This window comes from Salmo salar, unplaced genomic scaffold, assembly GCF_965601325.2.
Source record: "Salmo salar unplaced genomic scaffold, fSalSal1 ptg000293l, whole genome shotgun sequence".
Classification (NCBI taxonomy): Eukaryota; Metazoa; Chordata; class Actinopteri; order Salmoniformes; family Salmonidae; genus Salmo; species Salmo salar.
Window position 1 is genome coordinate 3,252,501 of NW_027675346.1, and position 12,500 is coordinate 3,265,000.

The 12,500-nt window shown below is 43.0% G+C and overlaps 33 non-coding genes across 33 annotated transcripts in view; all 33 read left to right on the top strand.

Annotated features, from left to right (window-relative positions):
* The window catches only part of LOC145874674 (5S ribosomal RNA), a 119-nt gene extending 68 nt beyond the window's left edge, over nt 1-51 (top strand). Inside the window, exon 1 of the ribosomal RNA XR_014390310.1 lies at nt 1-51. This exon is cut by the window's left edge and continues 68 nt beyond it. This is a non-coding gene — a ribosomal RNA (5S ribosomal RNA).
* A 409-nt stretch (nt 52-460) lies between these two features.
* Nucleotides 461-579, top strand: LOC145870085 (5S ribosomal RNA). Its single transcript, XR_014386081.1, has one exon. It is a non-coding gene; the product is annotated as a 5S ribosomal RNA (ribosomal RNA).
* Nucleotides 580-988: 409 nt separating this feature from the next.
* On the top strand, nt 989-1,107 carry LOC145874550 (5S ribosomal RNA). The gene has a single exon (XR_014390186.1). It is a non-coding gene; the product is annotated as a 5S ribosomal RNA (ribosomal RNA).
* Nucleotides 1,108-1,516: 409 nt separating this feature from the next.
* LOC145874551 (5S ribosomal RNA) lies at nt 1,517-1,635 on the top strand. The gene has a single exon (XR_014390187.1). It is a non-coding gene; the product is annotated as a 5S ribosomal RNA (ribosomal RNA).
* Nucleotides 1,636-1,774: 139 nt separating this feature from the next.
* On the top strand, nt 1,775-1,893 carry LOC145869280 (5S ribosomal RNA). The gene has a single exon (XR_014385276.1). It is a non-coding gene; the product is annotated as a 5S ribosomal RNA (ribosomal RNA).
* Nucleotides 1,894-2,302: 409 nt separating this feature from the next.
* Nucleotides 2,303-2,421, top strand: LOC145870418 (5S ribosomal RNA). The gene has a single exon (XR_014386414.1). It is a non-coding gene; the product is annotated as a 5S ribosomal RNA (ribosomal RNA).
* Nucleotides 2,422-2,560: 139 nt separating this feature from the next.
* On the top strand, nt 2,561-2,679 carry LOC145875319 (5S ribosomal RNA). The gene has a single exon (XR_014390954.1). It is a non-coding gene; the product is annotated as a 5S ribosomal RNA (ribosomal RNA).
* Nucleotides 2,680-2,818: 139 nt separating this feature from the next.
* On the top strand, nt 2,819-2,937 carry LOC145868391 (5S ribosomal RNA). The gene has a single exon (XR_014384387.1). It is a non-coding gene; the product is annotated as a 5S ribosomal RNA (ribosomal RNA).
* Nucleotides 2,938-3,346: 409 nt separating this feature from the next.
* Nucleotides 3,347-3,465, top strand: LOC145867941 (5S ribosomal RNA). The gene has a single exon (XR_014383935.1). It is a non-coding gene; the product is annotated as a 5S ribosomal RNA (ribosomal RNA).
* A 139-nt stretch (nt 3,466-3,604) lies between these two features.
* Nucleotides 3,605-3,723, top strand: LOC145875067 (5S ribosomal RNA). Its single transcript, XR_014390701.1, has one exon. It is a non-coding gene; the product is annotated as a 5S ribosomal RNA (ribosomal RNA).
* Nucleotides 3,724-4,132: 409 nt separating this feature from the next.
* On the top strand, nt 4,133-4,251 carry LOC145874553 (5S ribosomal RNA). The gene has a single exon (XR_014390189.1). It is a non-coding gene; the product is annotated as a 5S ribosomal RNA (ribosomal RNA).
* Nucleotides 4,252-4,660: 409 nt separating this feature from the next.
* On the top strand, nt 4,661-4,779 carry LOC145874554 (5S ribosomal RNA). Its single transcript, XR_014390190.1, has one exon. It is a non-coding gene; the product is annotated as a 5S ribosomal RNA (ribosomal RNA).
* A 139-nt stretch (nt 4,780-4,918) lies between these two features.
* On the top strand, nt 4,919-5,037 carry LOC145869281 (5S ribosomal RNA). Its single transcript, XR_014385277.1, has one exon. It is a non-coding gene; the product is annotated as a 5S ribosomal RNA (ribosomal RNA).
* Nucleotides 5,038-5,446: 409 nt separating this feature from the next.
* LOC145868584 (5S ribosomal RNA) lies at nt 5,447-5,565 on the top strand. Its single transcript, XR_014384580.1, has one exon. It is a non-coding gene; the product is annotated as a 5S ribosomal RNA (ribosomal RNA).
* A 139-nt stretch (nt 5,566-5,704) lies between these two features.
* On the top strand, nt 5,705-5,823 carry LOC145875321 (5S ribosomal RNA). Its single transcript, XR_014390956.1, has one exon. It is a non-coding gene; the product is annotated as a 5S ribosomal RNA (ribosomal RNA).
* A 139-nt stretch (nt 5,824-5,962) lies between these two features.
* LOC145868392 (5S ribosomal RNA) lies at nt 5,963-6,081 on the top strand. The gene has a single exon (XR_014384388.1). It is a non-coding gene; the product is annotated as a 5S ribosomal RNA (ribosomal RNA).
* A 409-nt stretch (nt 6,082-6,490) lies between these two features.
* Nucleotides 6,491-6,609, top strand: LOC145874555 (5S ribosomal RNA). The gene has a single exon (XR_014390191.1). It is a non-coding gene; the product is annotated as a 5S ribosomal RNA (ribosomal RNA).
* Nucleotides 6,610-6,748: 139 nt separating this feature from the next.
* Nucleotides 6,749-6,867, top strand: LOC145869282 (5S ribosomal RNA). Its single transcript, XR_014385278.1, has one exon. It is a non-coding gene; the product is annotated as a 5S ribosomal RNA (ribosomal RNA).
* A 409-nt stretch (nt 6,868-7,276) lies between these two features.
* LOC145868585 (5S ribosomal RNA) lies at nt 7,277-7,395 on the top strand. Its single transcript, XR_014384581.1, has one exon. It is a non-coding gene; the product is annotated as a 5S ribosomal RNA (ribosomal RNA).
* A 139-nt stretch (nt 7,396-7,534) lies between these two features.
* LOC145875322 (5S ribosomal RNA) lies at nt 7,535-7,653 on the top strand. The gene has a single exon (XR_014390957.1). It is a non-coding gene; the product is annotated as a 5S ribosomal RNA (ribosomal RNA).
* Nucleotides 7,654-7,792: 139 nt separating this feature from the next.
* LOC145868393 (5S ribosomal RNA) lies at nt 7,793-7,911 on the top strand. Its single transcript, XR_014384389.1, has one exon. It is a non-coding gene; the product is annotated as a 5S ribosomal RNA (ribosomal RNA).
* Nucleotides 7,912-8,320: 409 nt separating this feature from the next.
* LOC145867942 (5S ribosomal RNA) lies at nt 8,321-8,439 on the top strand. Its single transcript, XR_014383936.1, has one exon. It is a non-coding gene; the product is annotated as a 5S ribosomal RNA (ribosomal RNA).
* A 139-nt stretch (nt 8,440-8,578) lies between these two features.
* Nucleotides 8,579-8,697, top strand: LOC145875068 (5S ribosomal RNA). Its single transcript, XR_014390702.1, has one exon. It is a non-coding gene; the product is annotated as a 5S ribosomal RNA (ribosomal RNA).
* A 409-nt stretch (nt 8,698-9,106) lies between these two features.
* LOC145875488 (5S ribosomal RNA) lies at nt 9,107-9,225 on the top strand. Its single transcript, XR_014391124.1, has one exon. It is a non-coding gene; the product is annotated as a 5S ribosomal RNA (ribosomal RNA).
* Nucleotides 9,226-9,364: 139 nt separating this feature from the next.
* On the top strand, nt 9,365-9,483 carry LOC145874723 (5S ribosomal RNA). Its single transcript, XR_014390359.1, has one exon. It is a non-coding gene; the product is annotated as a 5S ribosomal RNA (ribosomal RNA).
* Nucleotides 9,484-9,622: 139 nt separating this feature from the next.
* On the top strand, nt 9,623-9,741 carry LOC145868394 (5S ribosomal RNA). The gene has a single exon (XR_014384390.1). It is a non-coding gene; the product is annotated as a 5S ribosomal RNA (ribosomal RNA).
* A 409-nt stretch (nt 9,742-10,150) lies between these two features.
* On the top strand, nt 10,151-10,269 carry LOC145867943 (5S ribosomal RNA). Its single transcript, XR_014383937.1, has one exon. It is a non-coding gene; the product is annotated as a 5S ribosomal RNA (ribosomal RNA).
* A 139-nt stretch (nt 10,270-10,408) lies between these two features.
* Nucleotides 10,409-10,527, top strand: LOC145875069 (5S ribosomal RNA). Its single transcript, XR_014390703.1, has one exon. It is a non-coding gene; the product is annotated as a 5S ribosomal RNA (ribosomal RNA).
* Nucleotides 10,528-10,936: 409 nt separating this feature from the next.
* On the top strand, nt 10,937-11,055 carry LOC145868031 (5S ribosomal RNA). Its single transcript, XR_014384024.1, has one exon. It is a non-coding gene; the product is annotated as a 5S ribosomal RNA (ribosomal RNA).
* A 139-nt stretch (nt 11,056-11,194) lies between these two features.
* LOC145868578 (5S ribosomal RNA) lies at nt 11,195-11,313 on the top strand. The gene has a single exon (XR_014384574.1). It is a non-coding gene; the product is annotated as a 5S ribosomal RNA (ribosomal RNA).
* A 139-nt stretch (nt 11,314-11,452) lies between these two features.
* On the top strand, nt 11,453-11,571 carry LOC145868396 (5S ribosomal RNA). The gene has a single exon (XR_014384392.1). It is a non-coding gene; the product is annotated as a 5S ribosomal RNA (ribosomal RNA).
* Nucleotides 11,572-11,980: 409 nt separating this feature from the next.
* Nucleotides 11,981-12,099, top strand: LOC145874556 (5S ribosomal RNA). Its single transcript, XR_014390192.1, has one exon. It is a non-coding gene; the product is annotated as a 5S ribosomal RNA (ribosomal RNA).
* Nucleotides 12,100-12,238: 139 nt separating this feature from the next.
* Nucleotides 12,239-12,357, top strand: LOC145869283 (5S ribosomal RNA). The gene has a single exon (XR_014385279.1). It is a non-coding gene; the product is annotated as a 5S ribosomal RNA (ribosomal RNA).
* The last annotated feature ends 143 nt before the right edge of the window (nt 12,358-12,500 follow it).

Here is a 12,500-nt window from a genome sequence, read left to right on the forward strand (position 1 = left end):
TGGTTAGTACTTGGATGGGAGACCGCCTGGGAATACCAGGTGCTGTAAGCATTTTGTCCACGAGGGTGTGCCCCTGCACTATTTCATCAGCAACACTGCCTTGTAGTAAGCATTTAATGATGAATTGACTAAATGCAGCTTCCTGCCTTTTTAATAGGATCAAATTTCCTTGTGTTTTCAATTAGCATCTGCCTTGTATTTATAAGACAAACAAGAATATTGTTGCTGAATGCAGCTTGTGTGTGCTTTGTGCTCCTTTGCCCTGTTCAAATGATGAAAGGAAATAAAGTTTGTATTTTATCCAACTACCTGTGCTAAAAAGTGATGGGAACAGTGTTTGTAATTTCTTCTACTTTTTCAGTGACACAAAGTTCAAGCTGCTTATCTAATTGGTGAAAATGCAATGTCTGTTTATCACACTCACTTTGACTATATATGTTGTAGCAAGAGATTGTTTCTCGCATACGGCCATACCAGCCTGGGTACGCCCGATCTCGTCTGATTTCGGAAGCGAAGCAGGGTCGGGCCTGGTTAGTACTTGGATGGGAGACCGCCTGGGAATACCAGGTGCTGTAAGCATTTTGTCCACGAGGGTGTGCCCCTGCACTATTTCATCAGCAACACTGCCTTGTAGTAAGCATTTAATGATGAATTGACTAAATGCAGCTTCCTGCCTTTTTAATAGGATCAAATTTCCTTGTGTTTTCAATTAGCATCTGCCTTGTATTTATAAGACAAACAAGAATATTGTTGCTGAATGCAGCTTGTGTGTGCTTTGTGCTCCTTTGCCCTGTTCAAATGATGAAAGGAAATAAAGTTTGTATTTTATCCAACTACCTGTGCTAAAAAGTGATGGGAACAGTGTTTGTAATTTCTTCTACTTTTTCAGTGACACAAAGTTCAAGCTGCTTATCTAATTGGTGAAAATGCAATGTCTGTTTATCAGACTCATTTTGACTATATATGTTGTAGCAAGAGATTGTTTCTCGCTTACGGCCATACCAGCCTGGGTACGCCCGATCTCGTCTGATCTCGGAAGCTAAGCAGGGTCGGGCCTGGTTAGTACTTGGATGGGAGACCGCCTGGGAATACCAGGTGCTGTAAGCATTTTGTCCACGAGGGTGTGCCCCTGCACTATTTCATCAGCAACACTGCCTTGTAGTAAGCATTTAATGATGAATTGACTAAATGCAGCTTCCTGCCTTTTTAATAGGATCAAATTTCCTTGTGTTTTCAATTAGCATCTGCCTTGTATTTATAAGACAAACAAGAATATTGTTGCTGAATGCAGCTTGTGTGTGCTTTGTGCTCCTTTGCCCTGTTCAAATGATGAAAGGAAATAAAGTTTGTATTTTATCCAACTACCTGTGCTAAAAAGTGATGGGAACAGTGTTTGTAATTTCTTCTACTTTTTCAGTGACACAAAGTTCAAGCTGCTTATCTAATTGGTGAAAATGCAATGTCTGTTTATCACACTCACTTTGACTATATATGTTGTAGCAAGAGATTGTTTCTCGCTTACGGCCATACCAGCCTGGGTACGCCCGATCTCGTCTGATCTCGGAAGCTAAGCAGGGTCGGGCCTGGTTAGTACTTGGATGGGAGACCGCCTGGGAATACCAGGTGCTGTAAGCATTTTGTCCACGAGGGGGTGCTCTTGCACTATTTCATCAGCAACACTGCCTTGTATTAAGCATTTAATGATGAATTGACTAAATGTCTGTTTTATCAGACTCACTTTGACTATATATGTTGTAGCAAGAGATTGTTTCTCGCTTACGGCCATACCAGCCTGGGTACGCCCGATCTTGTCTGATCTCGGAAGCGAAGCAGGGTCGGGCCTGGTTAGTACTTGGATGGGAGACCGCCTGGGAATACCAGGTGCTGTAAGCATTTTGTCCACGAGGGTGTGCCCCTGCACTATTTCATCAGCAACACTGCCTTGTAGTAAGCATTTAATGATGAATTGACTAAATGCAGCTTCCTGCCTTTTTAATAGGATCAAATTTCCTTGTGTTTTCAATTAGCATCTGCCTTGTATTTATAAGACAAACAAGAATATTGTTGCTGAATGCAGCTTGTGTGTGCTTTGTGCTCCTTTGCCCTGTTCAAATGATGAAAGGAAATAAAGTTTGTATTTTATCCAACTACCTGTGCTAAAAAGTGATGGGAACAGTGTTTATAATTTCTTCTACTTTTTCAGTGACACAAAGTTCAAGCTGCTTATCTAATTGGTGAAAATGCAATGTCTGTTTATCAGACTCATTTTGACTATATATGTTGTAGCAAGAGATTGTTTCTCGCTTACGGCCATACCAGCCTGGGTACGCCCGATCTCGTCTGATCTCGGAAGCTAAGCAGGGTCGGGCCTGGTTAGTACTTGGATTGGAGACCGCCTGGGAATACCAGGTGCCTTAAGCATTTTGTCCACGAGGGGGTGCTCTTGCACTATTTCATCAGCAACACTGCCTTGTATTAAGCATTTAATGATGAATTGACTAAATGTCTGTTTTATCAGACTCACTTTGACTATATATGTTGTAGCAAGAGATTGTTTCTCGCTTACGGCCATACCAGCCTGGGTACGCCCGATCTCGTCTGATCTCGGAAGCGAAGCAGGGTCGGGCCTGGTTAGTACTTGGATGGGAGACCGCCTGGGAATACCAGGTGCTGTAAGCATTTTGTCCACGAGGGTGTGCCCCTGCACTATTTCATCAGCAACACTGCCTTGTAGTAAGCATTTAATGATGAATTGACTAAATCTCTGTTTTATCAGACTCACTTTGACTATATATGTTGTAGCAAGAGATTGTTTCTCGCTTACGGCCATACCAGCCTGTGTACGCCCGATCTCGTCTGATCTTGGAAGCTAAGCAGGGTCGGGCCTGGTTAGTACTTGGATGGGAGACCGCCTGGGAATACCAGGTGCTGTAAGCATTTTGTCCACGAGGGTGTGCCCCTGCACTATTTCATCAGCAACACTGCCTTGTAGTAAGCATTTAATGATGAATTGACTAAATGCAGCTTCCTGCCTTTTTAATAGGATCAAATTTCCTTGTGTTTTCAATTAGCATCTGCCTTGTATTTATAAGACAAACAAGAATATTGTTGCTGAATGCAGCTTGTGTGTGCTTTATGCTCCTTTGCCCTGTTCAAATGATGAAAGGAAATAAAGTTTGTATTTTATCCAACTACCTGTGCTAAAAAGTGATGGGAACGGTGTTTGTAATTTCTTTTACTTTTTCAGTGACACAAAGTTCAAGCTGCTTATCTAATTGGTGAAAATGCAATGTCTGTTTATCACACTCACTTTGACTATATATGTTGTAGCAAGAGATTGTTTCTCGTTTACGGCCATACCAGCCTGTGTACGCCCGATCTCGTCTGATCTCGGAAGCTAAGCAGGGTCGGGCCTGGTTAGTACTTCGATGGGAGACCGCCTGGGAATACCAGGTGCTGTAAGCATTTTGGCCACGAGGGTGTGCTCTTGCACTATTTCATCAGCAACACTGCCTTGTAGTAAGCATTTAATGATGAATTGACTAAATGTCTGTTTTATCAGACTCACTTTGACTATATATGTTGTAGCAAGAGATTGTTTCTCGCTTACGGCCATACCAGCCTGTGTACGCCCGATCTCGTCTGATCTCGGAAGCTAAGCAGGGTGGGGCCTGGTTAGTACTTGGATGGGAGACCGCCTGGGAATACCAGGTGCTGTAAGCATTTTGTCCACGAGGGTGTGCTGTTGCACTATTTCATCAGCAACACTGCCTTGTAGTAAGCATTTAATGATGAATTGACTAAATGCAGCTTCCTGCCTTTTTAATAGGATCAAATTTCCTTGTGTTTTCAATTAGCATCTGCCTTGTATTTATAAGACAAACAAGAATATTGTTGCTGAATGCAGCTTGTGTGTGCTTAATTCTCCTTTGCCCTGTTCAAATGATGAAAGGAAATAAAGTTTGTATTTTATCCAACTACCTGTGCTAAAAAGTGATGGGAACGGTGTTTGTAATTTCTTTTACTTTTTCAGTGACACAAAGTTCAAGCTGCTTATCTAATTGGTGAAAATGCAATGTCTGTTTATCACACTCACTTTGACTATATATGTTGTAGCAAGAGATTGTTTCTCGCTTACGGCCATACCAGCCTGGGTACGCCCGATCTCGTCTGATCTCGGAAGCTAAGCAGGGTCGGGCCTGGTTAGTACTTGGATGGGAGACCGCCTGGGAATACCAGGTGCTGTAAGCATTTTGTCCACGAGGGTGTGCCCCTGCACTATTTCATCAGCAACACTGCCTTGTAGTAAGCATTTAATGATGAATTGACTAAATGCAGCTTCCTGCCTTTTTAATAGGATCAAATTTCCTTGTGTTTTCAATTAGCATCTGCCTTGTATTTATAAGACAAACAAGAATATTGTTGCTGAATGCAGCTTGTGTGTGCTTTGTGCTCCTTTGCCCTGTTCAAATGATGAAAGGAAATAAAGTTTGTATTTTATCCAACTACCTGTGCTAAAAAGTGATGGGAACAGTGTTTGTAATTTCTTCTACTTTTTCAGTGACACAAAGTTCAAGCTGCTTATCTAATTGGTGAAAATGCAATGTCTGTTTATCACACTCACTTTGACTATATATGTTGTAGCAAGAGATTGTTTCTCGCTTACGGCCATACCAGCCTGGGTACGCCCGATCTCGTCTGATCTCGGAAGCTAAGCAGGGTCGGGCCTGGTTAGTACTTGGATGGGAGACCGCCTGGGAATACCAGGTGCTGTAAGCATTTTGTCCACGAGGGGGTGCTCTTGCACTATTTCATCAGCAACACTGCCTTGTATTAAGCATTTAATGATGAATTGACTAAATGTCTGTTTTATCAGACTCACTTTGACTATATATGTTGTAGCAAGAGATTGTTTCTCGCTTACGGCCATACCAGCCTGGGTACGCCCGATCTTGTCTGATCTCGGAAGCGAAGCAGGGTCGGGCCTGGTTAGTACTTGGATGGGAGACCGCCTGGGAATACCAGGTGCTGTAAGCATTTTGTCCACGAGGGTGTGCCCCTGCACTATTTCATCAGCAACACTGCCTTGTAGTAAGCATTTAATGATGAATTGACTAAATGCAGCTTCCTGCCTTTTTAATAGGATCAAATTTCCTTGTGTTTTCAATTAGCATCTGCCTTGTATTTATAAGACAAACAAGAATATTGTTGCTGAATGCAGCTTGTGTGTGCTTTGTGCTCCTTTGCCCTGTTCAAATGATGAAAGGAAATAAAGTTTGTATTTTATCCAACTACCTGTGCTAAAAAGTGATGGGAACAGTGTTTATAATTTCTTCTACTTTTTCAGTGACACAAAGTTCAAGCTGCTTATCTAATTGGTGAAAATGCAATGTCTGTTTATCAGACTCATTTTGACTATATATGTTGTAGCAAGAGATTGTTTCTCGCTTACGGCCATACCAGCCTGGGTACGCCCGATCTCGTCTGATCTCGGAAGCTAAGCAGGGTCGGGCCTGGTTAGTACTTGGATGGGAGACCGCCTGGGAATACCAGGTGCCTTAAGCATTTTGTCCACGAGGGGGTGCTCTTGCACTATTTCATCAGCAACACTGCCTTGTATTAAGCATTTAATGATGAATTGACTAAATGTCTGTTTTATCAGACTCACTTTGACTATATATGTTGTAGCAAGAGATTGTTTCTCGCTTACGGCCATACCAGCCTGGGTACGCCCGATCTCGTCTGATCTCGGAAGCGAAGCAGGGTCGGGCCTGGTTAGTACTTGGATGGGAGACCGCCTGGGAATACCAGGTGCTGTAAGCATTTTGTCCACGAGGGTGTGCCCCTGCACTATTTCATCAGCAACACTGCCTTGTAGTAAGCATTTAATGATGAATTGACTAAATCTCTGTTTTATCAGACTCACTTTGACTATATATGTTGTAGCAAGAGATTGTTTCTCGCTTACGGCCATACCAGCCTGTGTACGCCCGATCTCGTCTGATCTTGGAAGCTAAGCAGGGTCGGGCCTGGTTAGTACTTGGATGGGAGACCGCCTGGGAATACCAGGTGCTGTAAGCATTTTGTCCACGAGGGTGTGCTGTTGCACTATTTCATCAGCAACACTGCCTTGTAGTAAGCATTTAATGATGAATTGACTAAATGCAGCTTCCTGCCTTTTTAATAGGATCAAATTTCCTTGTGTTTTCAATTAGCATCTGCCTTGTATTTATAAGACAAACAAGAATATTGTTGCTGAATGCAGCTTGTGTGTGCTTTGTGCTCCTTTGCCCTGTTCAAATGATGAAAGGAAATAAAGTTTGTATTTTATCCAACTACCTGTGCTAAAAAGTGATGGGAACAGTGTTTGTAATTTCTTCTACTTTTTCAGTGACACAAAGTTCAAGCTGCTTATCTAATTGGTGAAAATGCAATGTCTGTTTATCACACTCACTTTGACTATATATGTTGTAGCAAGAGATTGTTTCTCGCTTACGGCCATACCAGCCTGGGTACGCCCGATCTCGTCTGATCTCGGAAGCTAAGCAGGGTCGGGCCTGGTTAGTACTTGGATGGGAGACCGCCTGGGAATACCAGGTGCTGTAAGCATTTTGTCCACGAGGGGGTGCTCTTGCACTATTTCATCAGCAACACTGCCTTGTATTAAGCATTTAATGATGAATTGACTAAATGTCTGTTTTATCAGACTCACTTTGACTATATATGTTGTAGCAAGAGATTGTTTCTCGCTTACGGCCATACCAGCCTGGGTACGCCCGATCTTGTCTGATCTCGGAAGCGAAGCAGGGTCGGGCCTGGTTAGTACTTGGATGGGAGACCGCCTGGGAATACCAGGTGCTGTAAGCATTTTGTCCACGAGGGTGTGCCCCTGCACTATTTCATCAGCAACACTGCCTTGTAGTAAGCATTTAATGATGAATTGACTAAATGCAGCTTCCTGCCTTTTTAATAGGATCAAATTTCCTTGTGTTTTCAATTAGCATCTGCCTTGTATTTATAAGACAAACAAGAATATTGTTGCTGAATGCAGCTTGTGTGTGCTTTGTGCTCCTTTGCCCTGTTCAAATGATGAAAGGAAATAAAGTTTGTATTTTATCCAACTACCTGTGCTAAAAAGTGATGGGAACAGTGTTTATAATTTCTTCTACTTTTTCAGTGACACAAAGTTCAAGCTGCTTATCTAATTGGTGAAAATGCAATGTCTGTTTATCAGACTCATTTTGACTATATATGTTGTAGCAAGAGATTGTTTCTCGCTTACGGCCATACCAGCCTGGGTACGCCCGATCTCGTCTGATCTCGGAAGCTAAGCAGGGTCGGGCCTGGTTAGTACTTGGATGGGAGACCGCCTGGGAATACCAGGTGCCTTAAGCATTTTGTCCACGAGGGGGTGCTCTTGCACTATTTCATCAGCAACACTGCCTTGTATTAAGCATTTAATGATGAATTGACTAAATGTCTGTTTTATCAGACTCACTTTGACTATATATGTTGTAGCAAGAGATTGTTTCTCGCTTACGGCCATACCAGCCTGGGTACGCCCGATCTCGTCTGATCTCGGAAGCGAAGCAGGGTCGGGCCTGGTTAGTACTTGGATGGGAGACCGCCTGGGAATACCAGGTGCTGTAAGCATTTTGTCCACGAGGGTGTGCCCCTGCACTATTTCATCAGCAACACTGCCTTGTAGTAAGCATTTAATGATGAATTGACTAAATCTCTGTTTTATCAGACTCACTTTGACTATATATGTTGTAGCAAGAGATTGTTTCTCGCTTACGGCCATACCAGCCTGTGTACGCCCGATCTCGTCTGATCTTGGAAGCTAAGCAGGGTCGGGCCTGGTTAGTACTTGGATGGGAGACCGCCTGGGAATACCAGGTGCTGTAAGCATTTTGTCCACGAGGGTGTGCTGTTGCACTATTTCATCAGCAACACTGCCTTGTAGTAAGCATTTAATGATGAATTGACTAAATGCAGCTTCCTGCCTTTTTAATAGGATCAAATTTCCTTGTGTTTTCAATTAGCATCTGCCTTGTATTTATAAGACAAACAAGAATATTGTTGCTGAATGCAGCTTGTGTGTGCTTTATGCTCCTTTGCCCTGTTCAAATGATGAAAGGAAATAAAGTTTGTATTTTATCCAACTACCTGTGCTAAAAAGTGATGGGAACGGTGTTTGTAATTTCTTTTACTTTTTCAGTGACACAAAGTTCAAGCTGCTTATCTAATTGGTGAAAATGCAATGTCTGTTTATCACACTCACTTTGACTATATATGTTGTAGCAAGAGATTGTTTCTCGTTTACGGCCATACCAGCCTGTGTACGCCCGATCTCGTCTGATCTCGGAAGCTAAGCAGGGTCGGGCCTGGTTAGTACTTCGATGGGAGACCGCCTGGGAATACCAGGTGCTGTAAGCATTTTGGCCACGAGGGTGTGCTCTTGCACTATTTCATCAGCAACACTGCCTTGTAGTAAGCATTTAATGATGAATTGACTAAATGTCTGTTTTATCAGACTCACTTTGACTATATATGTTGTAGCAAGAGATTGTTTCTCGCTTACGGCCATACCAGCCTGTGTACGCCCGATCTCGTCTGATCTCGGAAGCTAAGCAGGGTGGGGCCTGGTTAGTACTTGGATGGGAGACCGCCTGGGAATACCAGGTGCTGTAAGCATTTTGTCCACGAGGGTGTGCTGTTGCACTATTTCATCAGCAACACTGCCTTGTAGTAAGCATTTAATGATGAATTGACTAAATGCAGCTTCCTGCCTTTTTAATAGGATCAAATTTCCTTGTGTTTTCAATTAGCATCTGCCTTGTATTTATAAGACAAACAAGAATATTGTTGCTGAATGCAGCTTGTGTGTGCTTAATTCTCCTTTGCCCTGTTCAAATGATGAAAGGAAATAAAGTTTGTATTTTATCCAACTACCTGTGCTAAAAAGTGATGGGAACGGTGTTTGTAATTTCTTTTACTTTTTCAGTGACACAAAGTTCAAGCTGCTTATCTAATTGGTGAAAATGCAATGTCTGTTTATCACACTCACTTTGACTATATATGTTGTAGCAAGAGATTGTTTCTCGCTTACGGCCATACCAGCCTGGGTACGCCCGATCTCGTCTGATCTCGGAAGCTAAGCAGGGTCGGGCCTGGTTAGTACTTGGATGGGAGACCGCCTGTGAATACCAGGTGCTGTAAGCATTTTGTCCACGAGGGTGTGCTCTTGCACTATTTCATCAGCAACACTGCCTTGTAGTAAGCATTTAATGATGAATTGACTAAATGTCTGTTTTATCAGACTCACTTTGACTATATATGTTGTAGCAAGAGATTGTTTCTCGCTTACGGCCATACCAGCCTGTGTACGCCCGATCTCGTCTGATCTCGGAAGCTAAGCAGGGTCGGGCCTGGTTAGTACTTGGATGGGAGACCGCCTGGGAATACCAGGTGCTGTAAGCATTTTGTCCACGAGGGTGTGCTCTTGCACTATTTCATCAGCAACACTGCCTTGTAGTAAGCATTTAATGATGAATTGACTAAATGTCTGTTTTATCAGACTCACTTTGACTATATATGTTGTAGCAAGAGATTGTTTCTCGCTTACGGCCATACCAGCCTGTGTACGCCCGATCTCGTCTGATCTTGGAAGCTAAGCAGGGTCGGGCCTGGTTAGTACTTGGATGGGAGACCGCCTGGGAATACCAGGTGCTGTAAGCATTTTGTCCACGAGGGTGTGCTGTTGCACTATTTCATCAGCAACACTGCCTTGTAGTAAGCATTTAATGATGAATTGACTAAATGCAGCTTCCTGCCTTTTTAATAGGATCAAATTTCCTTGTGTTTTCAATTAGCATCTGCCTTGTATTTATAAGACAAACAAGAATATTGTTGCTGAATGCAGCTTGTGTGTGCTTTATGCTCCTTTGCCCTGTTCAAATGATGAAAGGAAATAAAGTTTGTATTTTATCCAACTACCTGTGCTAAAAAGTGATGGGAACGGTGTTTGTAATTTCTTTTACTTTTTCAGTGACACAAAGTTCAAGCTGCTTATCTAATTGGTGAAAATGCAATGTCTGTTTATCACACTCACTTTGACTATATATGTTGTAGCAAGAGATTGTTTCTCGTTTACGGCCATACCAGCCTGTGTACGCCCGATCTCGTCTGATCTCGGAAGCTAAGCAGGGTCGGGCCTGGTTAGTACTTCGATGGGAGACCGCCTGGGAATACCAGGTGCTGTAAGCATTTTGGCCACGAGGGTGTGCTCTTGCACTATTTCATCAGCAACACTGCCTTGTAGTAAGCATTTAATGATGAATTGACTAAATGTCTGTTTTATCAGACTCACTTTGACTATATATGTTGTAGCAAGAGATTGTTTCTCGCTTACGGCCATACCAGCCTGTGTACGCCCGATCTCGTCTGATCTCGGAAGCTAAGCAGGGTGGGGCCTGGTTAGTACTTGGATGGGAGACCGCCTGGGAATACCAGGTGCTGTAAGCATTTTGTCCACGAGGGTGTGCTGTTGCACTATTTCATCAGCAACACTGCCTTGTAGTAAGCATTTAATGATGAATTGACTAAATGCAGCTTCCTGCCTTTTTAATAGGATCAAATTTCCTTGTGTTTTCAATTAGCATCTGCCTTGTATTTATAAGACAAACAAGAATATTGTTGCTGAATGCAGCTTGTGTGTGCTTAATTCTCCTTTGCCCTGTTCAAATGATGAAAGGAAATAAAGTTTGTATTTTATCCAACTACCTGTGCTAAAAAGTGATGGGAACGGTGTTTGTAATTTCTTTTACTTTTTCAGTGACACAAAGTTCAAGCTGCTTATCTAATTGGTGAAAATGCAATGTCTGTTTATCACACTCACTTTGACTATATATGTTGTAGCAAGAGATTGTTTCTCGCTTACGGCCATACCAGCCTGGGTACGCCCGATCTCGTCTGATCTCGGAAGCTAAGCAGGGTCGGGCCTGGTTAGTACTTGGATGGGAGACCGCCTGGGAATACCAGGTGCTATAAGCATTTTGTCCACGAGGGTGTGCTCTTGCACTATTTCATCAGCAACACTGCCTTGTAGTAAGCATTTAATGATGAATTGACTAAATGTCTGTTTTATCAGACTCACTTTGACTATATATGTTGTAGCAAGAGATTGTTTCTCGCTTACGGCCATACCAGCCTGTGTACGCCCGATCTCGTCTGATCTCGGAAGCTAAGCACGGTCGGGCCTGGTTAGTACTTGGATGGGAGACCGCCTGGGAATACCAGGTGCTGTAAGCATTTTGTCCACGAGGGTGTGCTCTTGCACTATTTCATCAGCAACACTGCCTTGTAGTAAGCATTTAATGATGAATTGACTAAATGTCTGTTTTATCAGACTCACTTTGACTATATATGTTGTAGCAAGAGATTGTTTCTCGCTTACGGCCATACCAGCCTGTGTACGCCCGATCTCGTCTGATCTTGGAAGCTAAGCAGGGTCGGGCCTGGTTAGTACTTGGATGGGAGACCGCCTGGGAATACCAGGTGCTGTAAGCATTTTGTCCACGAGGGTGTGCCCCTGCACTATTTCATCAGCAACACTGCCTTGTAGTAAGCATTTAATGATGAATTGACTAAATGCAGCTTCCTGCCTTTTTAATAGGATCAAATTTCCTTGTGTTTTCAATTAGCATCTGCCTTGTATTTATAAGACAAACAAGAATATTGTTGCTGAATGCAGCTTGTGTGTGCTTTGTGCTCCTTTGCCCTGTTCAAATGATGAAAGGAAATAAAGTTTGTATTTTATCCAACTACCTGTGCTAAAAAGTGATGGGAACAGTGTTTGTAATTTCTTCTACTTTTTCAGTGACACAAAGTTCAAGCTGCTTATCTAATTGGTGAAAATGCAATGTCTGTTTATCACACTCACTTTGACTATATATGTTGTAGCAAGAGATTGTTTCTCGCTTACGGCCATACCAGCCTGGGTACGCCCGATCTCGTCTGATCTCGGAAGCTAAGCAGGGTCGGGCCTGGTTAGTACTTGGATGGGAGACCGCCTGGGAATACCAGGTGCTGTAAGCATTTTGTCCACGAGGGGGTGCTCTTGCACTATTTCATCAGCAACACTGCCTTGTATTAAGCATTTAATGATGAATTGACTAAATGTCTGTTTTATCAGACTCACTTTGACTATATATGTTGTAGCAAGAGATTGTTTCTCGCTTACGGCCATACCAGCCTGGGTACGCCCGATCTTGTCTGATCTCGGAAGCGAAGCAGGGTCGGGCCTGGTTAGTACTTGGATGGGAGACCGCCTGGGAATACCAGGTGCTGTAAGCATTTTGTCCACGAGGGTGTGCCCCTGCACTATTTCATCAGCAACACTGCCTTGTAGTAAGCATTTAATGATGAATTGACTAAATGCAGCTTCCTGCCTTTTTAATAGGATCAAATTTCCTTGTGTTTTCAATTAGCATCTGCCT